Source organism: Centropristis striata, chromosome 19 (assembly GCF_030273125.1).
Source record: "Centropristis striata isolate RG_2023a ecotype Rhode Island chromosome 19, C.striata_1.0, whole genome shotgun sequence".
NCBI classification, from domain to species: domain Eukaryota; kingdom Metazoa; phylum Chordata; class Actinopteri; order Perciformes; family Serranidae; genus Centropristis; species Centropristis striata.
This window is the reverse complement of record NC_081535.1, coordinates 9,685,126-9,712,345: the sequence shown is the minus strand read 5'-3', so window position 1 is coordinate 9,712,345 and position 27,220 is coordinate 9,685,126. Positions and strand designations below refer to the sequence as shown.

The 27,220-nt window shown below is 38.5% G+C and overlaps 1 long non-coding RNA gene across 1 annotated transcript; it reads right to left on the bottom strand.

Annotated features, from left to right (window-relative positions):
- Positions 1-15,297: 15,297 nt before the first annotated feature.
- On the bottom strand, positions 15,298-26,264 carry LOC131992816 (uncharacterized). The gene is made up of 3 exons (XR_009396251.1): positions 26,224-26,264; positions 18,851-18,928; positions 15,298-15,354 (listed from the first exon to the last, which is right to left on the bottom strand). It is a non-coding gene; the product is annotated as an uncharacterized LOC131992816 (long non-coding RNA).
- Between the last annotated feature and the right edge of the window lie 956 nt (positions 26,265-27,220).

Sequence of the window (27,220 nt, the reverse complement as noted above, 5' to 3'; positions counted from 1 at the left end):
TGAAAGTGCTTAAGTTGGCTTTTTTTTGCAAGATCTGTTCAATGTGCTGATATCAGAACACCCATCATTTTCAGTTGATCTGAAGTGTACACCGACATCACAAAAGAACTGAAACTTACTGATTCTGACAACTGATTCTTAGCAGAGCTGAGGGATGGTAGAAAACTGATTCTTTGTTGAACCTTCAAACCAACAAGTTCTCCAACATAAACGGCACAGGAGGTCGTGTGTCAGTACCACAAATTACGGAACGTTGGTACGTATCACGGCTCGCGGTACACGCGCATTCTAAAAATAGCAAATACGTACAGTCGTGGTTGTAAAAAAGGCTGCTGTTTCTGTGGCTTTATGTTGTAATACCACTGACCTGGTAAGGTGTTATAAAAGAGTTATAAAACAGTAAATAAATGTACGTAAATGCTGGAAGTGAAGTAGTTACAAGGGTTACGTGACTACTGCAAGCTACGTTAAAAAAACAAACACGTAAGTTACATTTAAAAAGGTGATTTACATAACTTGAGTTAAAAATGGTTAACTTTTGTTTTCACACAGAACGAGAACACTGCTCTCTTGGGCGAAAATCCACTGTTTGTTCGACCCATTCATCACCCATGCCTCAAACCAAAGGCGGAGATCCGCAATTATAAATTCGCTTCGCCATCAATCGCTACTACATCAGCAAGGTGGCAGCGGACACATTGCAGTGGTCGGCGAAATACGTCAATGTCGCTTGTTTTTTCGCTGCCTGTAGACACAAGCTATATTGACGTTTTTGACGGGAGAATAGGCTGGTCAAGCAAACAAGGTTCAGCACACAAAGAAATAAAAAAAAACATGTATTCTCATGACCCGGTTCATAAGATTTATTATGAAAACTGACATAACAAGCAGTGTTTTCAACTAGTTACAGACACATGACCGCAACACATGTTGACACGTCATGATTGAGTTCTATCACCATTTGTAAATACTTTAATGTTGTAAAACGGTTAGGTAAAGACACCAGATCACTTTTAAATGGTTAGGAAAGAAGAAGACTTCCAACAACGGAACATGGAAACTGGTCTCTTGGTTGAAAGTCTTGTTCGTTTGTGCCATCCGTCTTCCCTGATAGGTGACCTACTTTGCTTTCAACATTACGTTGTTTCATCAACGAACAAAATTTTGTTAAACCGAACTACTTGGTTAGGTTTAAGCACCACTCGTACTTCATTAAGTTTAGAAAAAACATCACGATTTGGGTAAAAAATTCTTAACTCCTACACTTATTACTGGACATGGATGCATGCTGGTGATGTATATTGAGATGTTTTCATGAAGGGAAGTTTACTTGAAAATAACAATGTAGATTTTTTGGTTTGTTTGTTTCAAACGGGACACAAACACCAGTGTCTTGGGTAAAAGGAATGTGTTTGCTTGATCCATAGGCCAACCTGCACCACCACAAAGAAAGAAAGATGCTTTGCTTCCATCATGATTACTACCGGCATTAGAGCTACTAATTCAGGTCATTATTTTTCGTAGGAATGCAACAGTGGTTGGCAACAGCCCGAAATGATGATAGATTTTTGTATTTGAGCTAACTCTAAGCCTTAAGGCAATAGTTTATCTGCTTTAGTCAGAATGAGGAAATGTCTTGTTTACATTTCACACAGCGGTTCCCTATAGAAAAGAAAAGTTTCCTGAGGAGGGTCTGCTTAGTTAAAATGTTGTCAATAAACACTGTTTCACAGCAGAGCTTTAATTCCAGCACGCGGATACTCGTGTTGTATCGATCTTTTACATCCTGCACCTGAGCCTCGGAGGTTTCATTCATGTGCTTAGATGGTTGACTCGTTATCTGACTCCTAATAAGTTGCTATGAAATGTGTTTGGAACAGTTCTAGGACCACCTTGTTAAAAGTGTTTTGGGCATCACATTCAATTGCAAGGTTCTTACAGTCGAGTGTGCAGGAGAAGATCCATATTTCAGTGAGAAACGTAAGTTTTGTACAGAAAACAGAGAAATATAAGCCCTATCCTGGTACAGTATCTCCAGGCTTTAAAGCTCCAGATACCACAATAATTATAGATTGAAACTTGGTTGTATATTTGCAAGAAAATCATTACTATTCATGAATATTGCTTACACTTTATAAGATCAAAAAAATGACATGAATTAACCATGTTTTTCGAGAGTATCCATTCATGATGGTCTTCTCTCTGGTGGTTTGATTATCTATGTGTAAACTAGGCCTTCACAGTGTTCTGCATGAAAACTGATCCTAATAAATGTTTGCACTCAAACTCTGCCTCCTGCCGTCTTCTGGGACTGACTTGCCTCTCCAGAATCTGTTTTTTTTTTCAAACAGAAATCCATAGAAAAACGCCTTAATAATACAAACATTGAAAGAAGAAATATTTGCATCCGATTAGCCCTGCACACAAATCACCAACAGATGGCAGATTTCTCACTGGGAAAAGCCAAGCGGCCCCTTAGCTTCTTCTTCGGAATTGAACTATAATTGGCCACACTCCTCTACACTTGAGTAAGTTAATGGATTTGATTTGTCGGATAACAAATTGCTGCTTGCACAAGCTTTTAATCTAAACTGGATCTGTCCTTTATCTCTAATGGAGTTTGGGGTGCAAGGTAACTTCTTGTGACAAAAATCTAACTTCCCACAAGATAAATATGAAAGTTTTGTTGTTTACTTTATAAAAAAATGAGGTCACGTAACTCACTTGGCTTTCAAGAACATGTGTTCTTCAACCTGGACGAACGGGCAGTTCTTTGGACTGTGGGAGGAAGCTGGTGTTCCCGCAGGAAACTCAAAGATGAGAAGAATATGTAAATCAAAAAACCAGGACGAAGCTCTTGCTGTGCGGTGGAAATGGTAACCGATGAACCACTGTAGCACCTGAGTCATATTCACCACAGGAAACACAAACTAATATATAAATGTGGAGAAGAAAAGAGCCGTCTGCATTGACAGAGTTAAAGAGAGCTTTAGCTGACAAAGAGTAAATGAGGAAACAGTGAGGATCACATCTGTCATATTAAAGGAGTAATAGGATTGTGAGAGTGGAACAAAACGGCAGAAAGATACAAGTTAAAGCTGAATATGACCTCTACAATGAACTGTGACGTTAATGCGGCTCGGTTGAGGGTGGGGACTGTCGGCTTTTAACACACAGCGGGACAGTTCCTCGCTGTGACTTTGTAATGAAAGCACAAGTCTTCACAGTATGACGTGTCACAGAGTGTTAAAGCCTGTAACAAGTGCTTATGGAAGACGGCTCTTTACACAAAGACTGCAAGCAGACATAGGTATACAGTGGGGACACACTTAAGTTAATTAGTATTCTTGTTAAAAAATGTGCACTTAGGTGGGTAATTAAATGGCACTCCCATTGAGTTGATTCAGTGTGCGAGCTCTGCACTCTCCCATTGTCTCTCAGCCAAGAAGCATTTCAAAATATTCTTTTTACACAAAACATTTGATACCTGTGGCGAGCTGACCACAAAAAGCATACACAACCACTGAGATCTAATATCCACATGGTAACTTGCTGAGAAAATAACCTGCTTTAAAAAAAGAGCTGAGTCGACGGCAGCTTACATTCTGTGTTGCATTCAAAGGTAAAATGTCTACTTAGGAATTGGATGAGGTTGTGAAGCACACCAAACTGCCATTTAACTGCAGGTGTGTAACTGCTGCCGAGGACTAGGTATGCCCAGGCAGGATTTACAACACTTAAATCGATTGGCATATTATGCAACTAATTAGGAATTTTGTTTGTCTGCATATCCCTTTGAGACAACCCCAGAAGCTCTACCGCAGTGTGAAGTTTAGCTCAAAGTCTCTCACACAAAGGATTCCTTTCAGCTCGGTCTCTCCATCAACTCCCAACCCTGCTGTGCCAGTACAAAGGGGAGCTGAACTGCCTGCATGTTTAGAATATATTATATTCTTATAAGCGTAATTACATTTCAGATGAAAGTGATGAAAATTGAGGAACAACAAACGCTTTTGCAATGGCTACAGATAATTTGTATTGTCCTGTTTTTTTGAGTATGCAACCTTCAAGCCATCTTCAAGCCAAGTACCTTGAGGCCAAACTCACCTGTGACCGTTATCAGCAGTGCACAATAGAGGGTGCATTTAAGAGTTTGGCTAATCAAACAGAGTGTTGCATCTCTGTTGACACAGCCGCTAATTGGGTAGAACACCTCATTACCATCAAAATACACAAAGCAAACAATTATAATTAGATGTCGCAACAGATTTATAGATCAGAGAAATAAGGTCCATCCAGTTAAAGGCTGGACGCGCCTGTATAATAAACACATGACCCCCCAGCTAGATTGTAAATGCATTAATGTATTATCATATACCATTATTATATAAATTCAAAGGGGGAATGTTATTCTCATGTTCAGATTTACACTTGTATCTCTGGTTTCTACCAAGCTAAATGTTTAAATGCTTAAAAAAAGATCAAAGAAAGTTCATTATCCTTAAACGCTTATCCGTACTTGGGTCACGGGGGGCTGGAGCCAATCCCAGCAGACATTCACTCTCTCATACTCTCCTATGGGCAATTTAGAGTCACCAATTAAACCTAAGCTGCATGTTTTTGGACTGTGGGAGGAAGCCGGAGTACCAGGTAAGAACCTACGCTGACACAGGGAGAACATGCAAACTCCACACAGAAGAGCCGCAGGCTGGAGTCGAACCGGCGACCCTCTTGCTGTGAGCCAAGAGTGCTAAACCCTCAAATAAACTTTTCTTTTGAATCTGAATATACTTGTACTCACCCTCTGTTATCCTCTGTCTGTTCTAGTGCCTGTCTTTATAACAACCCCTGCCCCTGCATCTTATTCTGCGTCTTCCATGTCTGCATTGTCAGCATTTGTGCACCATCATTGCAGCTGGGGAATGACCATAACGCAGAACTTTCTATGGATAAATCACAACTATACAGATGTCCTGATGGATCGTTTCTAGAAAAACAGCCTGTGTGCATTTCTCAGTGGATGTTCACAGAACTTATTTAGGAATTCTTTATAATCCAAAAAGACATTTGAACCAATTGCAGCAAGTTCATTAGTTCATTTAACAAATTTGACAAATATTTATTGGAGAATATGGTAGAGTTGATACTTTAAATAGTTATTTATGATTATTGGGTTGCATTGTGCATTTTGGTCCAAAGATATGTGTATCTACAACATTTGATAAAAAGTTCTAATCTCCTGTCTCTTTATTACTGTTTTCCAACAAGATCTCACTATCTGGTCTGCACATCTCTGTTTACATCCACATTATACCTAGGCCTTCTGTATTTTTTATTATTTTATATATTTCATATACCAGTCAAACTATACTGTGTATACCGGTAGCTCTGCATTCATTTAAATATATTTATTCATTGATGTTCATACTACATACAACAACTTATTTCAACTTATTTAACCTGCCAAAATATATTTTCTCTAATATGCAATGTCTGTAAAATGCAAAGTACTAAATATATTTATTCATTGATGTTCATACTACTACATACAACAACTTATTTAAACTTATTTAACCTGCTAAAATATATTTTCTCTAATATGCAATGTCTGTAAAATGCAAAGTACTCTCAGGAAAACAAACACAAAATATATATTAATAATAAATGCCAAATAGCAGAAATGTATGTATATAATGTATATAGAATGTTTTTATAAGTCTTATTTTTTTATATTCTTACACTGTCGTCTGTATCTATGTGTCTGTATCTTGAGCTGGTGTGGCAACTAAATATCCCACTGTGGAATAAATAAAATAATATCTTATCTCCAACCTAAATGACAGAAAGGACTGTATCAATACCCATAATGACACATGAGCATTTGTCAAAATGAAGGTTTTGCTGCTCACTGTACCGCGGAGCATTCTAAAATAGCCCAAGCGTCATCATACATACATGTTCGGTTCGCAGGTGTAAAGGCTGCAGTTCCGGTGAATTTAGGCTACAAAACCACTGATCTAGGTTTAGGGCAAAAACATCCAGGTCAGAAGTAGTTAGGATGGTAACGTTAGCCACAAAGTTACGTAAACAACGTAAGTTATGTACCCTCCCAGAGTGCGACATCCGCCGTTTAAACCTTTCAACGCCATGGATCATTACTACAACATCCGCAAGACGCCGACAGAGGAAAGTCTAAAATGTAAATATAAGTCGTATGTTGCTGCATGTACAAACGCCCTACATTGACGTTTTTGAGGGGAGACCAGTCTCCCCTTTTTTCGCATCTTGCTGCCCCCTATTTTCTGATTCCTCTTGCAAAACCCATGTTTGCATGTCTCATAGGATTTACAAAAAAAACAATTCTCAATCCAATTACAGATCTGTCAAAAAATGATCTAATAATAGTTAATCTAGAGTTACACGTATGTACAGCCCGATGCCTCAATTTATAAAAGGCTTAATTAGGGATTAGAGCACAGAAACAGGCAAAGACTGATAGACAGACAGAGACACGGGCACCTATCTCATTCTAACCGTGTTCTAATGATTAATTTCCAATTAGCCAGAGTGCCTGTTTATCCTCATATAACTTTCTCTTTGCAGTATTAACCGAGATGAAGTTTCTAATTAAATATTTCTGAGGCTAAATCAATTTCTGGCAGCGAGTGAGAGGGAGTCAATAAATTAATTTAACCAGGTGACAAAGACCAAAACAGACTTTCATCACATACACTCTTACCACACATGCCAACACACATTTCCTCTCTGCTATCTACAAAAAATTACAAGCAAAAGCAAAGAAATTGGATTTGAGGCATGACCATGTCTTCTAACTAAATTCAGGCGATATCCATATGTTCATTAAAATGAAATATCTCACTGTTTGGTTGTGACTTCAGGTGTCTACTATCACAAGGCACTGCAAAAACTGTAATTTAACATTTTAAATTTGAAAACTACTTTGCCAATATCTAAATACCCACTTTTCCCTGCAGCGTCACATCTATTCTCAGAAATATTCCATGTGCGTCACATTACAATCAGTTTGAATTCATATTAGAGAATGAAATCTTCTCAGGGTCTCTGTGCAAGCAGGTCAGTTCAGTGGTTTGAAGGAAAGGTTGCCGTACGTCCAGGTTTGTGGTTTCCCAGCAATCTAATATCCAATTTCCTCCATGTGATGCATGCTGCTAAATTCTGTCACCCAGGCCTTGAACAGGCCGCTTTTCTCTTTTAGACTTCTAAATGATTTCCATAGCTATTACTATAACACAATGAATTGCCATACGTTTGATTTGACTGTGGCTTTCGAGCTTTGATTACCAGCTCCAAATCAAAGGGAGCCAGGACATCAAACTGTCAGAATAGCAATGAGTCGTGTACAACAAAAACATTCAAACTTTTTGGCAAAACTAAAAATGATGAGCAAGGATCCCTCAACACAGCGGACACAGAGAGCACTTTCTCAGCCAGAGTTCGGTTCAGTCTACCAACATGCACCACTTTGTACTGGATCATCTGAGATCTTCTGTTCATTTGTCATCAAAGGGCTTTACTTTAATGTTCGTCTCCAAAGGTCCTTTCAGGTGTTGCATCAATGAAATGAAATATCTTTTGAACAGGTCCGTCACCCAAAAATGATGGGTTTTTTCAACTGCCTGGAAGTCCTGTATGATTCAGTATTGGCAGCTGTGATGTGGTTTCAAATAAAAAAACTGGAAGGTGGCAGTCCATACTTAAGTCCAAACTGGGTAAACAAATGTCATTAAAACTGTCTAAACGTATGCAAGTAAAAATCAGAATTTTAGGTTGTAAATAAAGTGTGTGCAAGCTGCTTATTATGACGCATATTTAAATGTTTTTGCTATTATGTCGTGATTTATTGATGCTGTAATACGTATGGACAATTGGAGTCAATTGACCTAGTATGAAGAGCAACAAAGTTCACGTAAGGAGAACTGTGTGAAACCAAAAGTCATTGATAACTTTATTTTAGCTCACATATGTTATGTTTTGTTAAGAGGTACTTATTGTTACCCAATCCATGATCTTTTCCTAAACCTAACCAAGTATTTGAGTTGTTTGTGTTGTTGTTGTTGTTGTTGTTGTTTATGGATAGTATGGATTCTTAGTTGTAATTTTGAGCACAAACACAACCGCATGGATGAACTATCAAGGTGTTATTGTCTTCATGGCTTTTCACTCACACTAGCAAAACTATTGAGCAGTTAAATGGATCAGGGACATGAGCCTTTAGTAGGTCATTAACACTTCAAGATCTTTAGTGATTTTTTTTCACGAGAACTTGTTGCTATGGGAAGGGATCTCACTTTTTTCACACATGAATACACAGACAGGAAGAGAAGCATGAAAATAAACTTGTGAAGGTGTTACTTTCTTAGTCACTTCTGGAGTAAATCAACAAAGTTTCTGATCATGACTATGGGTCATGTGTTGTGTACGCTGTCAGGCGTAAGGGGAACAATGGCTGACACTTCTGGTGTGGAAACTGCAGCCTGCGGGCATGAATTGATTTTGTAAAGTGACAGACGTACACTTGCTTAATTAAAGATTGTATGGGTGTATAATATTCCCACATGTGGGTCTGTTAACACCATGAAATTGATTAAGTTACATTTCAAAGGCTGCAAAAATGAAACCATCTGGTCCATCATTTTATAATTAAAAGCATCTGCAGATGACCCTTTGCTAAGCCCCGCCCCTCAAAAGCAGATTGGCCAATCATAGAGTAGCATCAGCCAGCACCTACTACGTCTAGCTTTATAGACTGCAGATTCCAGTTGTTTCAGATTTTGTTTTTATATTCAGGCTGTTTTTCCAGGTTAAAAGCTAGGCATAGTTTAATATCTTGCCTTGGATGCGTGTTACTCATTAACCGAAAGGTTTAGATCATAGACTGTATAGATAATGGACGTAGTGACTGTGACTTCACCCATTGGTTTGTGGACTGCCCGTTTGGAAGCATAGAGTTCAGCGTTACACTCATCGCCATCTTGTGTTGTCATCTTGTTTCCGATACAGGGAGCAGACCATATTTGGACTGTGGAGGAGCGAGAGGGATCTGATGACACTGACGACACGCCTCTCTACATCTCTAGTTGCTGCTAATTCATGTTAGCATTAACTGCAGCATTGACTGGGATGTTAGTTTTGGCTAGCAAAAAACAAAAGCAAAGTGTACGTTACTTACCTTAGAAAAATGAACAGCGACTCCTTGAAGTGTCTGTTAATCCAACCAAACACTGAACAAGACATTTTTAATGAACAAAATGTTCAAATAAACTGTCATTAAGTTAAAATACAGTGTGAAAGGATCAAAGTTATGAGACCAAACTGGTAAACGTCCTTTTTTATAAATATATAACTTTATTGACACGTTGCCGTGGATACGCATTGTTCTGCTTCTCTTCTTATGATGGCTCGCCTTGTTAGTGACCTGTCAATCAAAGCTAGCCACGCCCCAAATCAGATTGATTCTTTATCTTCTATTTCCTTCTAAATTGGGCCAGTATTTACACTATTAATATCAAATTGTCTTGAAGAAGATTTTTTGCTAGCGATTGCGACCATAGTATTGTCCTAAAGAAAATTTCTGAGCTAATAAATCAAGTGAGAAGTTTTCTCATTTTGTATTGAAATGAATGGACAGAAAAGCTTTTGCAGCCGCCTTCATTACCCCCTGCTGGAATTTTCGGTAGAAAGCAGCTTAAGGCACTTACTGGTTTGCCTCCCTGGTCAGACCCGGAGGTTGCCGCCTGGTTTAGATGTAGATACATTCACATGGAGCTAAAATTAGAAAGTATAGGAAATATGTGCCTTTGTAGCACTTCTGAAAAAAAAGAAGGTTAAAAAAGTGAATGGTATGTACGCCTTTGTTGAGATACTAGCCTACAAAGCATAATTGGCAGCTAAGAGAGGGGACCCCAGAGTCTCTTACCAGTTGGACATGCCCAGAACACCACAATCTTATCCTTTAGGTCACTACATAAAGCTCATGGTCATAGGTGAGGGTGCGAACATAGATGAACTGGTAAATTGAGAGCTTTGCCTTCATCCCAACCACTTCACAGTTGGCTGCAAACCGCAATGCACACCATGGGTCTTAGGGTGTTCAGAGACATCTGGAACAAAAGTTTTCTTCATGAAGATTTCTGCCCTTTAAGTACAAGTATCATTCAGGACTCAAAAGTAGCCTTTGTTTTTCCCAATTTGTTTAATTAAAACATCCTTAAACAGCACAAATTTGTGCATTGCTGGTACTCGTTATCTCAGCACCTGCCCCTAGTTGCCTGCCCTACACCTGGAGACCGTTATGATGTATGTCATATGCAAATGAGCTATTAAAGCCAGTAAAATGAACTATTAAGAATTTAATGTAACTAAGATAAGCCCTTAACCTTAACCTTGCAGCTCTAATGGCAAGGGTAGGACAGGTGGCTGTGAATTTTGCTGCTGCAGCGATAATGATAACAGGATATATAGTACGTGGTCATCTGGAGACTACATTTCTTGGGGTAATTGTTGTCAGAGGGACTGGTACTTATTGCTGGGGAAGTCAGAGCCAAGCCCTAAGTTCCTTTTGGTTCCAATGGTGCAAGGACAAATTAGAAAGAAATCGTTATGTAGAGCCTGAATGTACATTTGGGGTTGGAAAACAATTTATGCAGATGTGTTGTTGAGAGCTTGTGTCTCCCTTATTAGCTATTAGGCCTTTGAAGAAGCACTTAGATGTGAAGGCCCTGTAAAGGTGGATGGCATGTGAGGTAAAAGGTGAACATCTCCATTGTGGATGAATCTACAGCTGTATTAACGAGAGTGAGCTATAAGAGGCTGTGGCCACGAATACAAAATCCACTTCCATTCTATGCGGGAAAATACGACAGCGTGTTAGTATGAAAAAAAATATACAGACGTAAATCTGAGGCTTCTTTCTAGCAGATATGGCACTTTAATCATCATTTTTTTTTATTACCCCCCTTCCCCAAGTCTGTATATATTTTTTATATATATACTTGGCCCTAATACGCCGTCCAAGGGAAAAGAAACAAATTCTTAAACATTTAAAAAAATGTGTAAATGTAGGCAATTACAAAAATTTGCGGACACAAAGGATGGTTTGGATGGATTTGAACTCATGTCAGTAAGCCCTTTTAATGCGTGTTTTGTAAATTACCCACTGCCGCCAAATTGTTCCCAGGGTTATTATTTGCATACAATAATTGAAGACAAAAAACCATCTTTTTAAGCCTTTTTAAAATACAATAGGTCAATGTTTCCCATCTGGCTTCACTGGGAACAACCCTCAACACATCACTGACATGCCAGGTGCAGTTAATCACAGTGAGTGGTCGTTAACTGTCGTAAAAGTTAATGACACTCATGTTCATTAGGTACAAAATGATGTGTTTAGTTCACCTTTCACCAAAAGCATCAGCACGTTGAAGCACAACACTGGGTATGAGGTCATAAGCATTAGCTGCTGTCCACTTAGAGCAGGGGTCTCAAACTCAAATTACCTGGGGGCCGCTGGAGGCAGTATAAAAAAATGACCAAAAAAAAGACAAAATTACTAAAAAAAAAAACACAAAATGACAGAAAAAAACTAAATTACTTAAAAAACATGCAAAATGGCCAAAAACAGACACAAAATGACCAAAAAAGGACACAAAATTACCCAAAAAATACACAAAATTACTATTAAAAAAAGAGACACAAAATTATTTTTAAAAAAGACACAAAGTTATTTAAAAAAGACACAAAATTACATTACATAACATTTCCCCTTCTTGCGGTAACAACAACAAGGCAGATAATAAACGGTCCGGTAGCAGCTGTCTTTTTTATTAACGTCGTCATAGAAACAAGTGAAATAAAGTTCCAGCTTGTGCAATAAAGGGACCTTCCACACACAACACGGTAAAGTGGCATTCATATAATTCTCACATTAAACTTTCATATCAAGGTGGGGGCCACAAAATACCGTCACGAGGGCCGCAATTGGCCCGCGGGCCGCGAGTTTGAGACCCATGACTTAGAATGACCTAGATTAGTTACAAAAGTAATTTATTAGCATTGAAAGTCAGGTAAGGTAATATGTTAATAAGGGTTTTAGGAAATGATCATGTTTAAATGGTCCGAGCAATAAAATACAACTCCTTTCAAGCATCCACATTATGACTTAAAGCTCCTCAGGCACCTTAAGCTTCATCAATGACAAGAAACTGTTCACCAACAAAAAGGACATACAGTTTACAATTGTTTTATGAAGCAAGCTCTTTCTGAAACGAGTTAAAGAAAATGTTAACAGTCTTAAACACAACTCCCTGATTTTGCATGCTGAACACACACTGGCAACAGAGTGGAGGTTGGGAATGAAAGCATTTGATTGATGTCGGTGCGATATATGGATGGAGACACAGTACAGAGCACACACAGCTCAGAGTAGGAGGCAACATACTGTACAGCTCTTCATGTATTTTCAGTGAGTGGGATGTATTGACGAGCATATGTAAGTGTGAATACTTTGTTTGAGAATACAAAGCCAACAGGCCTGTGTATTTTCAGGAATGTAGTGCAGAAAAAAACAGAAAGGTTGCTTTAATGTATGCAACACTGGTGAGCAAAATGAAGACTTGAATTATTAGTGTCGTCGAAAAGGGAGATGATGTGATATTAAAACATTAGTCACTGCTTTGTGTGACTGTTTGTTCTTCTTGTAGGAAAATGGAAACCAGCAAGCAAGTCATAATTTCACACTTCATTTTTTTTTTTCCCCTGAGGTGCTGGTGCAGAGATTAGGATTTATCGACACATGCTAAACCCCTCTCCATTGTTCACATAGGTGGCATGAAGACAGATGGGGGAAAGAACTGGCAGGAGGGAAAAAAAATCCAAGCAAGAGAGAAACACCGAAGGATAGACATTTAAACAGCCCCAAGTATGACAAGTTATATCTTTGTTTTTTTTTGTTGGTGTAATGTAATACTTCAGCTGGATGGAGTTCTGTTTGAATAGGATCAAGCAAGGAAGGCTATTACTTTAAAGCTGAATCGATCAACCTCCGCACCCTTATGTCCAAAAATCAGTCTGCTATGTTTCTGTAACTCACAAATCCGTCAGAATTATGACAGCTCTATAGAGAAATGTGCTTTTCAACAGTTTGAAAATATTTTGGAAATCTTGGTATTCTCTTCCTCCTCTCCAGAAGACTATTAACATAAGAGGCTTTTCATCACTTTCTGATAAACAGGGCCCAAATGTAAGAAAATCAGAGCAAAACAGAGGTACTTCCGATTCTGTAAATAAAATTAGCCAGTATCAGTGTCTATCAGCCGTATTAAAGCAGCCGTGGTGTCCACGTCTAATTTAACGGCAGCAATTGTTTCCCCTCTAACAAATCACAGGTCAGTAAACATCCTCCACAGCTGTCTCGGGGATGAATAGACGGCAGTAATGAGAACGTAAACACTCATGGATCAGCAAGCGCTAATGGCCATAACTTTATTTAAGTAATCGTTTCAGCAGGCTGCGTTCAGCATTAATTGGCACGCATTGTTGGAATTCTAAAAACTTTGTGTAGGTGGATGTGACTCAAAGTCACAAGCTGGGCAATGCTTTAAGGTAAGTGTCTTCTACGTTCCTATCATCTACTGTAGCAATTATAGTATGTTTATATTCAAGTTTGAAGCAGAGACACTTGTAATTATGCACTACGGTGGCAGGATTGTCACCCAGTTAGTGTGGACTTATAAATGTTTAAATACTGTAATGGGGCTAAACTTTCACTGTAGTTTTATAGCCCATAACCAGACACAGAAAACATTCCACTGAAGTATTGAATTGTGCTGTAATATTTTATGGATTTTTTGTTCAACTTTATCTTTAAGTCTAAATTGAACACTATGCCATTGTTTGCAGAGTGCACAAATTTCTGATTGGATTATGTCCATTCACATTCTTCTTCTTGAATAGCAACACTTGCTCTAACAAGGATCTTTAAATATGCCCATGAACACCAGTGGACCAAATTAAAGGACAAAAAAGTAATATTGCCATTTATGAGAATAAAGAAGATAATAAACCAATAACCCAATAAAAAAAAACACCAATATCTTACTGCTGCAAAGTGCTGAACAATTCACTAAGTCAGATATGGTGGTGAGCACTCAGCAAACCTGTCGAAGTTACTAAAGGTAAAGAAAATGGCACCAGCAATCATCCTGACCACATGGACAAGCAAGAACATCCCTGCATCAGAGGGGACACCGAGGCAAGCGTGACACATTTGATTGATTGATTGATTGATTGATTGATTGAAATTAGGGCCGGGACTTTAACGCGTTCATTAAGATTAATTAAATACACAAAAATGAATGCGTTAAAAAAATTGACGCATTTTAATCACACTTATTTTTGCACCGCGGAACGTTTCTCACTGGATGAGTTTCATGCGGACCTATTATACTGGGGCACCAATGCTCATGAATGAAGAAACTGATGAGACCGCTTTGGTTGGCCCCGTGGATGGGAAATTTTGTTACAAAAAACGAACAGATGGAAGTGTCGATAAGAGCAAGGTTGTGTTGCTATGCAACAAGGAATTCGCATATCACCGCCGCACATCGAGCCTCAAGTATCACCTCAATGCAAAACATATAGCAGCTAGCGTGGATGCTAGTGTGGTAGCTAGCGTGGACTGGTCTGTTGGACTTGAAGAAAAATAAACAATATTTTTGTTGCTTAAGCTTATGTATTCAGTCATTATTCAATGGTATACTAAAAATCCATGTGAAAAAAATGACTTCTCACTGTTCTCAGGTCAAATATTTATATGTGATTAAAATGCGATTAATTTCGATTAATTAATTACAAAGCCTCTAATTAATTAGATTAATCTTTTTAATCGAGTCCCGGAAATAATAGAAATATTATTTTAGGAGGCAGGGTTGTCCTCAGTGGATATTCACATATTAGTAAGAGTAGAATGCTGTCAAAATGTAAAACATGGAACTGTGAGATTTGTTTCCATCCTGAACTCAGCATGTCACGTTTGGAAAAAACTTGAAGTGAGAAATACAGATATCATAGATATCATTGGTACTGTTGCCACCCTACTCCAACCAAAAAAATACAGTAATTAATAAAACCATCAATAATACAATCAAACTTAGAATCACATGTACACCAAGTCCAAACTGGACCGTTTTCAGACTCACACTCACAATAGTCTTGTACTGTTCCTGGAAGACTCGTCAATCGTCCTCCCGCTGACTTCCACCCTGTCGCCCACACTCCCTGGGGAGATGTTTCCCTCCGAGGCTGCATCACAGTCAGCTGGAGACAAAACATGCTGAAATCAGACTCCAAACCCCACAGCCACTTGGGAATTTATCAACTAACAGAGCGTCTAGGGAAGTCAGACTTTTCACTACTTCTCTAGAAGCCGAGACAACGACAAGTCAAGCTTGTATCAACTTTGAGCCAAGGTTTTTAAATTGCAGAGACACTTGGGTGTCTAGGATAAACCACATTTTTGTGAAGTTTTTCTTTTTTTCCCCAGAATTCTAGGTTACAATATAAATAATGTTTCAGTAGGTGGCATGTTGCTGGTGCAGAGGTATTATGTTGTCAGGTTGTCCGCCTACCCCTCTGTCCATCCATCACTCACATTCTTGTGAGTGCAATATCTCAGGAATGCATGGAGGAATTTTCTTAAAATTTGGCACAAACTTCCACTTGGACTCAAGGATAAACTATATAGATTTGGTGGTCAAAGGTCAAGACCACAATGACCGTATGTCAATCCCAGTGACATGAACATGATATCTCAGAAACACCTTAAGAGAATTTTCTCAAATTTTACGGTAATGTCCACTTGGACTCAAGGATGAACAAAATGTAATTTTAAAGGATCAAAGGTCAAGATCACAATGGCTCTATGTCCATCCCATTCACATGAACATGATATCTCAGAAACATCTTGAAAAAAAATCCTCAAATTTGGCTGTAATGTCCACTTGGACTCAAGGATGAACAAAATTTGACTTTTGGAGGTCAAAGATCAATCTTATTTTCATCCCATTCTCATGAAAAGTATATCTCAGAAACACCTTGAGAGAATTTCCTTTAAATTTGGCACTAACGTCCACTTGGACTCAAGGATGAAATGACTAGATTTTGGCGGTCAAAATTCAAGGTCATTATGACCTCACAAAATGCATTTTTTGGGGTATAACTCTACACTAATTATGACAAAAGTAAAGATAAAAATGATGAAGTGATGACATTTATATCCAAACATTATTTCCAAAAGTCAACTTCACTGTGGCATCATAATGTTATGTCTACCAAAACACTTTACAGCCATAACTCAGGAACAGAAGGGCAGATTGTGACCATATTTCACATTAAGTCAGATACTGAATTGGTGACACTAATCGTGGGTGCTTGTGTTGCTCTTCTGCATTGTCAGTATGAAAATATAATTTCAGTTTTTTAGTTCTAGTTTTAATTTATGTGCCTCAAAATATTTTAAGAGATGCAACTGCCAAGGTTTTGATTGGAAAAGAACAAACATAGCTTTAGGGTTGGTGACATTGGGTCTGTCCAATCATCAACTGAAAAAATGTTATGAGCTTAAAATCCATGGACGCAATGCATCTTAACAAGTTGAGTTAGATAGAAAAAAAAATAATGAGGACTGGCTGTTAACAAGTTTCTTACTAATCAGAAAGATTGAATATTTTGCCCCGGCACTGCCAATTATATGCCCGTGCTGCATATTGGAAGATGCACATTTGTGTTTCACATGTTTTTGAGACACTTTATTTAGAATTTCACACAACACTCAGAAAACTAGTGGCATCAAAACGATGTAACAACTTTGATCATTAGACATGCAGTTAAATTAGAAAACAGAAGGTTGGTCCTTTTAATTAGCATCATAAAAGCCCAATAACGCTGCAGTTTATTAAAGAGTTTATCTCGTCCTTTACTTATCAGGGAAATTAACACAGGGGGAATGTTGTAATTGAAACCTAATATAATTATTCAGATGAACAGAGTGCATGCTAAATGATATATGGAAATAGCAAGAAAATGTGAAAGAATTTTAGGCCAGATTCCATAAAAATAAAAAGACAAATGCAATCCATTGTCAGAATTAGCTCCACATATGGTGTACTATGAGTCAGTAAGTGAAAATAAATTGTTGTATTTGAAGAGGAGCAGTCTCTATAGAAGGGAGACCCACAGTCTGGTACTAAAAAGAGCTCATTTTATTTCTGTAAGACTGCAGACTTCCATTCTCCCTGCTCTGTCAAAAATAAATGACTTTCCCGGCAGGACAGGTGGGAGTCGTAATAGAATGTAGACACAGTAATGGAACGTAGTAATATGAAATGGTTCCATTTCATAACAATGGCGTCCAACCCCTTATGAATAAGTCTAAAGTGAAGAGGATAGAAGGCGAGGATTTCCAGTCTGAGCTGAGAAGATGAGCAGGCTTATTGAAAGTAATAACCGTGCGAGTTAAAGGTCCAATGAAAATCCAACTAAATTACTAATTTTATCGCCTCCTTCAGGTGAGAGCTTTTTTTCTGCAAATGGACTGGGATAGAAGTTGCTGTCATCCCTTCTTCATATGAATGGGATTCTGCAGATAACTAACACAGAAGCATGATACCGAAGAAAGTATGCATGAAAAAGTGCCTCACCTATTGATCGTAGAAACATTGAATACCTGGAGACCGAGACTACAGCCTTCATCCAAACCTCCATGTGTGAATGTTAAAGCGTCAGATGGGGTGACTCTCACCCTGTGACTGCCCTTGCTTGCCAATTTCGAAGAAACAGTGCAGCAATGACCTTCATTTATGATTTGCAGGGGCTCAGGTAATGGTGGAGCTGAAGAAAGTCAAAGTGGGAGATGTCTGCCTTGTTATTTTTCATGATCATTTCAAACCGAGGCCCCCGCTGACCAGGGCCGGTTCTAGCCCATTGGCTGCCCTAGGCGATATTGAGATTTTGCGCAAAATACGAATAAATAAATAAGAAAACACAGATCTTCATCAAATTAAGAATGGCAAAGACTGAAAATAAATAAAATGTAGACATACAAATGCAATAAAAATAAACATAAAAATGAAATTTAAATGTACATTTATATTTGATACATGAACTACATACAGGCAATATAATGGTCTCAACATTTTAATTTTTAGAAACTTTGGAACTTTACCAACAACAACTGAATTGAAAATAAGAATAAATAAATGAGAAAACACAGATCTGTTGATTGTAAAGACTGAAAATAAATAAAATGTACAAATGCGCCAATTTGGCGCCCCCTGCCAATTTGGCGCCCTAGGCAGCCGCCTTGGTGGCCTGTAGGAATAACCGGCCCTGCCGCTGACATATAAAGTCTGACTGACCTCTACAATGGCACAGGCCGTGGTGGTCGCCAGCAGGAGAGAAGACTGGAATAAAAGCACTTTTTTTCCTTTGGGATCTATTTAAACTTTGAGATTTTGGGTTGATTTTATACCAGAGATGGACAAAATAGCAATAGTGTGCCAAATATCTTGCATCTCAGTTAGGGATGTGCCAGTCTAATTATTATGGAAAGCACAAATAATGTGATGGAACATCTTATACACAATGTTATTTTTTATATGAACTATCATTGTGAATGGCCACAAGATAAAAATCCTAATTCTGTTTGCAGCATAGGCCTCTGTAGTCCAGCAATGTTGTTTCCTATGAACTGTTATGATGAGACTGGTCTCCTGTCAAATATAAGGTGTTTGTAGAAAATACGAATCACACTTACGTTTTTGACTGTCCTCCATTGACATCTTGCGAACGTAGTAGTAATGATCGACAGCGATGACAAATATTGCACTCAGGGCTGGAGTGAGGAGAAGTGGATGGGTCAAACAAAACGCAGATTTCACCCAGGAGAACAGGGTTCGTGTCCTGCTTTTAAGTGATTCAATACAAGGACTCAGGCAAGACAAGGCAAGGTTATTTGTATAGCACCTTTCGACAACAGGGCAATTCAAAGTGCTTTACACAAAACATTAAAAGCATTTAAAAGTGACATATATTCAATGACATTCAAATATAAAAATTTAAGACAGATAATATTTAGGAAAAAAATATAGAAGTACATTGAAATATAAAATTTTAAAATTGAAAGTTTGCCAACACTTTTTTTTTTTTAAATATGAAATTCTCTACTCATATCACTCAACGAGAGGGATCAGAAATGTAAAAAATATAAAAGTATATTCAAATATAAATAAAATGAAATTGAAAGTAAGCTGATAAAAGTTACAGTGCAGTAAAGGCAGAGTTAAAAGAGTGTGAAGAAGGCGCAGAAGAAAGCGGCTGAAGCCAGAACTGGTGTACAAAAATCCATCTTTTAATTGTAAATCCAGCATGAGAAACAATCTAAAATGACATAACGGTAATCCACAGAAACAATTCCAAAAACAGGAAGAAAAATTCAGGCATGACAATTCAAAATAAGGACAAGTGCTCACAGGGGAAACAAAGATACTCTGACAAGGGGTAGGAGGAAACACAGGGTATAACAAGGGGAAGCCTAATTACAAATGAGACACAGGTGTGTGGAGAAAAACAAAAAGTAAAACTAGACACAAAATACAAAAACCAGAATCACACAGGAAGTGCACACACAAGACACGCAGACCATTACAGCTTTACCAGGAAGTTTTTTTTTGCCCTAAACCTAGGTCAGTGGTTTTGTAGCCTAAATTCACAGAAACTGCAGCCTTTTTATAACCACAGACTGTACGTGTATGTATAATGACGTGTGTGCTATTTTTTGAATGCTTTGTGTTACTGTGAGCCGCGAAACGCTAATTTTGACAAACGCTCGGTTATGGGGGGTATTGACAAACGGCCTATTCTTTTGTTTAGGTTGGAGATCTTGTTGGTTATGATTGAAATGTTATCTTTAGACATTTTTTTTATTAGCAATTAGCATTATCTTTAGGATTATTGTAAGGTAATCATATTTCATATCGTCACACTGTTAAAATAATCGCCTAAGTCATTTTTTGTCAAAATTGTTTTGTTTACCTACATCCTCATTTGATAAGATAATGTGATTTTACCCCTTTAAGATAATGGCCTATGTCAAGTGTGTGACTTAAGCGGATTTATTATGCCTAAGTCAAAATAAAATGTGACTTAGGCAATTTTTTGAACATGCCTTTGTGACTTAAGCAAGATATGGTAACACTTTATTTTGAAGGTGTCTACACAAGAGTGACATGAGTGTGTCATAAACATGACATGGGATGTGTCATGAACATTAATGACACTTTGAAGTAACATTAATGCTCATGATACTTGTCATGTCATGTTTCTGACAGGCTTGTGTGACTCTTATGTAGACACCTTCAAAATAAAGTGTTACCATATCTTGCTTAAGTCACAAAGGCATGTTCAAAAAATTGCCCAAGTCATTTATTTCTCTTAAGTTACATAATTTACACGCAGTGTTATTACTATGCCAATATCTATCCTTTGTAACATCCTTTTTGAGTGAAATGATCAATAAATGTCATATGTTACACTTTTGGTGAAGTTTTGTGTTTCCTGCAAAACTTGAAAAAATTTGTTAGCCGATTATTTGATGATATTTGATGATGGGTGACGATATGTAAGAAGTATTGCTGACAGTTTCAAAAGTTACCAAATAATTTATTCTACACCTCTCTCACATGGACAAAACAAAACTTATAAGGTAGCTATAGTTGCAGATCTATTGAAGTGGTTAAGATAAGCATCATGTGTTCATTTGGATTTCAAGACACTGAAGAGAGGAGCAGCAAGAGCAGATAGGCCCATTCAGCAAATGGGGAAAAGATTTCTGCTGGAAGTCCAAGGATGTTATTTACCCTTGATACATCTCAACAAGTTGGGCCAGATAGGTGTAAACAAACTGCAGAACATGGTCTCTAATGCCAACAACCAATCTCCGCAAGGGAAAGAAAAATGATTCCAAAAATAGAACTAATATCAAACATCTAAGCCCCAATAGAGTTGGATTAGAGAGAACAGAAATGGGAACGTGTTTCTGGAAATTTCCTTGGAGAAAGCAAAGCAATATTAGAACTGACATGCCACTGAAAGATAAAAACACATGTACAGGCTGACATATGCGTCATCTTTAGAAATGTAGTCAGAGCCCTACCATCCATTCCCAATTACACTGAGTCTATGACTACTAGCCTCTTCACAGGGACAATAAACTGTGTTTATTATCATGATACTGACTCAATAAATACACATGGGATGGAAAACTGCGCAAAAGAAAAGCCCAATGATTCATTATTCCTCTCCCCTGTGCTTTCAGTGATGAATCGTTGTCATTACCTGGAGAGAACAGAGAAGTAATCTCCAAAAGAGCATGTATTCCTCTTCAAGACTTCAAGCATAAATAATGGATAATGACCTTTTCTGTACACTTGCTCTGAGCTGCAGATGTCCAACTTTAAACTGAATATTTCTGTGGTTGGGGCTTCTGGATGTACTGCAAAAAGAGCCTTTTCCACACAGGTAAATAATTTATTCAATACTATAACTCACTGGAGAACATGTTCTCTTTTGAATTCATAATACACATGAGATCCCAACCCACAAACCCATGTTAGACTTACATTAGTGCTGCACTGGAGTATGCAGGGATTCACTTTTTACACTTTTTAACAAGTTTTTACTCTTCGACACAGAACTTAAGTTTCAAAGTTTCAATACATTATAGGATTAATACGTTTCTGGATATAGAAAGTTGAAGTAGACATTTCATCACTGTCACTGTTATACATGTTGCTGTCCTGTTTGTGAGCATGCATAAAAGCAATTTCCTATCAATTGTGGATGATTGATGATTCCAATAAAGTCTCAAACATGAAACACAGTCAAGTTTAGTTCATATTGAGTAATGCACTCTTGTTTTGTGTCTGCAGAGTGCATTCTTATGAAGCGTTAAAGGCACATTATGCAGGAATTACTGTTTGTAAACAACACTCAAACTTGGCTGCTCCTCCCTCGCTCAACGAAAGAAGAAGCAAACCCAAGATTCACTTCCGATTTGGCACAAGGTTTGTCTTCTTAGCGTTTCACCTGGTAATATAATCCGCTTTTTTGGTACTGTGTCCAGTCTTTTTGTTGCTTCGTGCCAAAAGGCTGACAGACCTCACAAACACAGCAAATTGAAAATACAAGCAGAAGGCGGGGTCAGGAGATACAGACACCACCACACATTTTAAGTGGGTCAATAAGCTGGCTGTTCTCATTCACATTTCTTACTTCTACCTACAAAAAGTAATGTGCTATTATTTTTTAATAACCCAGATAATCGTGAGCCAGAAGGAGAAGCGTATTGCAACTCATAATGACATTTATTGTCGTCATAATGATGGTAGAAGCAAAGAAGGAAGTGATGCACTGTATTATAAGGAAATCTGTAAACAGAGGAGGTTGGGGTGGATGGTCCAGTCAAACAAACACAGGTCTTGGACCCAGGAGTGTCGGTGTCCCAAGTGAAACCAAAAGTAATTTTTATGTTAAATTTCATATCTAAGTTAACATTGTGTTATATTCGATGGCAAAGATGTGCAGATGATGAATGGAGTCTCTGCTGACACTGTCTTACTTGTATAAAGGTTTTATTTTATACGAAGCACAGCATCATACAACCACCCAGGATTGCCTGTGAGAAGATCCGCCGCCAATATGAATCTCTCTCTCTTGAGCAGCCTTCGCTGCTCCTTTTTATAGGTTGGTTGTTTTTGTGAAACCAAGGTGTACATCTGGAAAACATCCAGACTGATATTATTCAACTGGACAAACAGAGAGAGAAAGCGAGAGGCCCCTTCTCCCAAGGGACGTTCATATTCCAATCTGAGAACCCTAACTTAAAAACAGCCCATATGTCACATAATGAAAGATCAGATACTTCAACATGTAAATTAACTTAAATTTGTAACTTTGTCTCATTTCATGTCGAGACTGTCCTCTCCCAGAAAACAATGCCATCTATTCTTTGTACAGCAGCCTGAAGGACCTGTTTTTATGTTTATTGTTCGGTGCCACCCTGTAATGACCATATTAATTATAACGGGAGCAAAACAGGAAGTGTGATTACAGTCTGAAAGCCAAGGTGGAAATATAGAGAATGACAAGGTCCACTTAGGGTGGTGGATGGCTCAAACAAAAACATTTAATAGAATTACTTCTTTAAAAGATATCAAAGAAACCTCTGTATGAAGATTTGTTGATCTTGTTGTATGATATGTTGTATGAATATTTAACGGAAATCCTGCATCATATAGCATGCCTTTAAATTTGACCACAGACTTACTTTTTCATCCAAGAAAGTATGAAATATGGACATATTATATAAACAAGGAATATTTATATTTTTCAATTATTTTCCCACATTTTAAAAACTCACTTTCAGTTCTTTTTCAGATTTAGCAGTCAACAAACTATTACAACAGTAATGGTTAGAGGCATTATGTCTCATGAGAACACTGGCTGTTTAAAGTTTAATGCACCTTTCACCTTTTCACCTCCTCATACTCATTAGACGGAAAATCTGCAGCAAACGCACAAACATAATGCTTAAGTGTGTGTATGCATGCATGTGTGTCAGAAGAAGATCTACCCAGTGGTGAGTGGACAACAGCAAACTTCAGCGGCCGTTCGGACTGCTTTGCAATTCATGGCTGGAGCATGAAAATGTTTTGATTTTACAGCTGCATGGCTTCATGTCACAGAGAGAAATCATGCAATACTGAAGAACTAATCGCAACACTTTCTTCAACAGTCAAGACCGAGAATCTCCACCAGTGAGAGTGTTTGACATTAGGGAATACATGAAAAATTCATGAGCTCCATCTCCCTGCTGGACCCTTGGCATTTTGTTGGCAATTCAATGCCCTCAAAAGTAAGATTAAAGAAAGGTCTTCACCGCTTTGTCGGTCTGGTTTTTCCACTGTAAATTAAAATACTGACATGTAAACAAATGATATTGTCAGGATACAAGATCAATCACTTTCACCAAGTGTTCTTTGAGTGATTGCACAATAAAATGAAATGAAAGGAGGAAAGGGAATTCAGCTGCCTCACAAAAAAACGCTCCATGTGTCACTGAGAACATGCCTGGCTGACAATCCACTATAGACTCTCAAAAAACGTCATCTCAGCTATTACATTTTTCCAAGTACGTGTTTTTCTTATGCGGGAATACTTATTTCAAACCACATATCTGCTTCTACATCTTATTGGACTAGATGCTGGGGGGAAAGTAGGTTCAAGAGCCCCTCTGAGGGGCTTTCTTCAGGTTTGAACAAGCAGAGACCAGTACTTGACAGCCCTCCCCATGGCGTCCATGGTGGCATGTAGGAACCAACACCAGCCATCGAGATGATGGAAATCCAGCCCCTGTAATTCCCAAATGTTTTCCTAAGATATGCATACATGTGTCTGAATGTAAATGTGGTTTCCATCGAGAGCACCAACACCATTTGGATGAAAGTCCTCCGCAGCAGTATGGCCTTCTACTGCAGTCCTTTGGGTCTGAGAATTACCAACAAAGAGGTCCATTCATTAATTATGCATGCTGGCATGTGTGTAACAGTCCTTTAGCAAGTGCAGTTTAGTTTAGTTGGACGACCTATTTATGTCAGATAAAGAAGAGTGAACCTGTATTGGTACAATAGTTTGTAAAGCATGATTGTAGAAAATCTTGAGCTCAAAATTGTACTGTCCTTGCATTGTCCCCATCCTTTTTTTCCCCTCATTTTCATTTTGTTACTCTCTTTCTCACGCTTTTTTTTAACCGCTCTTCCTTATTTTAGGTCATCGTTCCTTAATTACTTTCCTCTTCTGCTTATACTGTCCTATTTTAACTTGCAAGGGGTTATTTGCATGTTAAGAACACTGGTGCTAAATGTGTTCAAAGCAGTTTCTTCCATTTTGAACATCTGTATGAGTTCAAAATCAGATTCATGCAAGCTGATTATAAGTAATTGGTAAGTCTCTTTTCCCCTAATAGAGTCCAGGTAGCAAAAATGTACAAAAGAAAAGAAAAAAAAAACCTTTCATCTGCTATCACAACCAATGTTTGCGCCCCCAGGGTTGTGTACAGATCCACCAAATCAGTACATTCTGAAGTATTCTGATTATATAGCTCTAATATCTCTGCTTAATAACTCCGCCAACCAATATGGCGTAAACAAATTGGTTGAGTGGAGTAATAACAGTGCTCTTGAGACCGACAGAAGAAATTGCATTTGGTGCCCCATCTGACTCGCATAGAGTTCCTATTGTTATCCATAATGAGAAAAATCATACTTTGATGTAATGATAGGCCACCTGCTATCCTGGAAAGACCACAATGATTTGTCCTTTGGGCAGACAGAAGAATTTGTCTATTTGCTCAAATAGACCTTAAGCAGAATGTGATTAGAAGAACAAAATTCTGTTATACAGCCCTGGAATCGAGAACAAATTTCTCTGTTCTTGACACATCGTCTAGGCAGAACATTTTCTTGTGTCATGTCTGTGAACTATTGTGTGATTGGTCAGAAATTTGAATTTTACGTTTGCTGCCTATGAGGACTTCCCTGGAGTTCTGCACTTGAGTTTCCAGTGAAGTATGAAATGTTCTGGCCAGAACTAACTTTCTCTGTTCTTGCAGAGTATGTGTAGGCCTTAAAAAAAGTAAGATTTTCATGTTCCCTTTAAAATAAAATGTATAATCTAATTGGTCCAAGTAACGAGCTCTGCCGGCATTTTGCATTAGGACATTCATACTGACTCTGGACTGAAGAAACAGGGCAGGAAAACGCTGGAACAGGAAAAAGTAATCAGATGGAAGCAAAACACAAGAGCAAGAAACTGGAAAAGTACACAAAAAACAGTGGTAGAAAATGCTGTAGCTGTAGCCATGAGGGTTACTGGTAATAATTTGAGAAAACGATTTTGGGTGTGATGGTCGCAAAAATCCACAGCAGGTACACTGGAAATAATCCACAACAGAGCCAGCCAAAACAGTCCAACTCTCCAGCAGAAACCTCAGGGGAGGGAATCCAAGAAAGCAGGAGACAGACGAGGGGCAAAAAGGCAGAGGAGTCAGGGACAGAAGGCTGATCTGGTTACCTGAGCAGGGACGACGAGGAAGGGTCAGAGACAGGCACGGTCCAAGACAGGAAGGCTCAGAGGCAGAAAGGGTCAGGGAGGCACGGTCAAAACCGGAGCAGCAATCCAAAGGTAAATGCACAATAGCTTAGCATGCTGCTGAAGAGAATCTGGCAGAGACTGAGTGGAAAAAGTAAGTTTAAATCAGGTGAGGGAACACAGGTGAAGGTGGTTGCACTGATGAGGTGGGAGCGGCCTGCAGGTGAGTGGAAAAGTACTAGAAGAGCAGGAGGAAAGAAAGCCAGGAGCAGATCATGACAGATCTAACACTGAATGAATGGAGCCACCAGGTATATGTACTGGAGCAGGGGTGTCAAACTGATCCAGGAAAGGGCCAAGTGGGTGCAAGTTTTCATTCCAACCAAGCAGGAGCACACATGACTCCACTCATCTAATCACCTGGGCTGTCTTCACTCGTTTGATTTGTCGTATCAGGTGTGCTCTTGCTAGGTTGGAACAAAAACCTGCAGCCACTTGGCCCTTTCCTGGATCATTTTGACACATGTGTACTGGAGTTTGATTGCCAGATGAGGAACAGGAGTGTCTGCAGCCAAAGCGGGAAACTCGAGGAAACTCCCATGGAATAAAACCCAGACCTTGACAGATACAGTCCAAGTCCTTTCTTATTACGCGCATGTTGGTCACACAAATAACGTACGTCACATATTTTCCGTCTTGCTGGCTCCACTGATTCACATTGATCCTGCCTTGAACAGTCTCGCCAATTTAACACCTCTGTTACTACCTCTAAAGAAGGTACAGAGCTGGGATCACTTCTCACTTCTCTGGGACATTCAGATTGCAGGCGAAACGTTACAGAGGCATAAATATCGCGGCTTGAAACGGCGGTCTGAAAGGGGCTTTAAAGAGACTAACAGGTGATAATTTTGTCACAATATTACTACCAACCAAGCCACACAGGGACACTGTCATTCAAATTTGAATTTTTGGAGTGGAG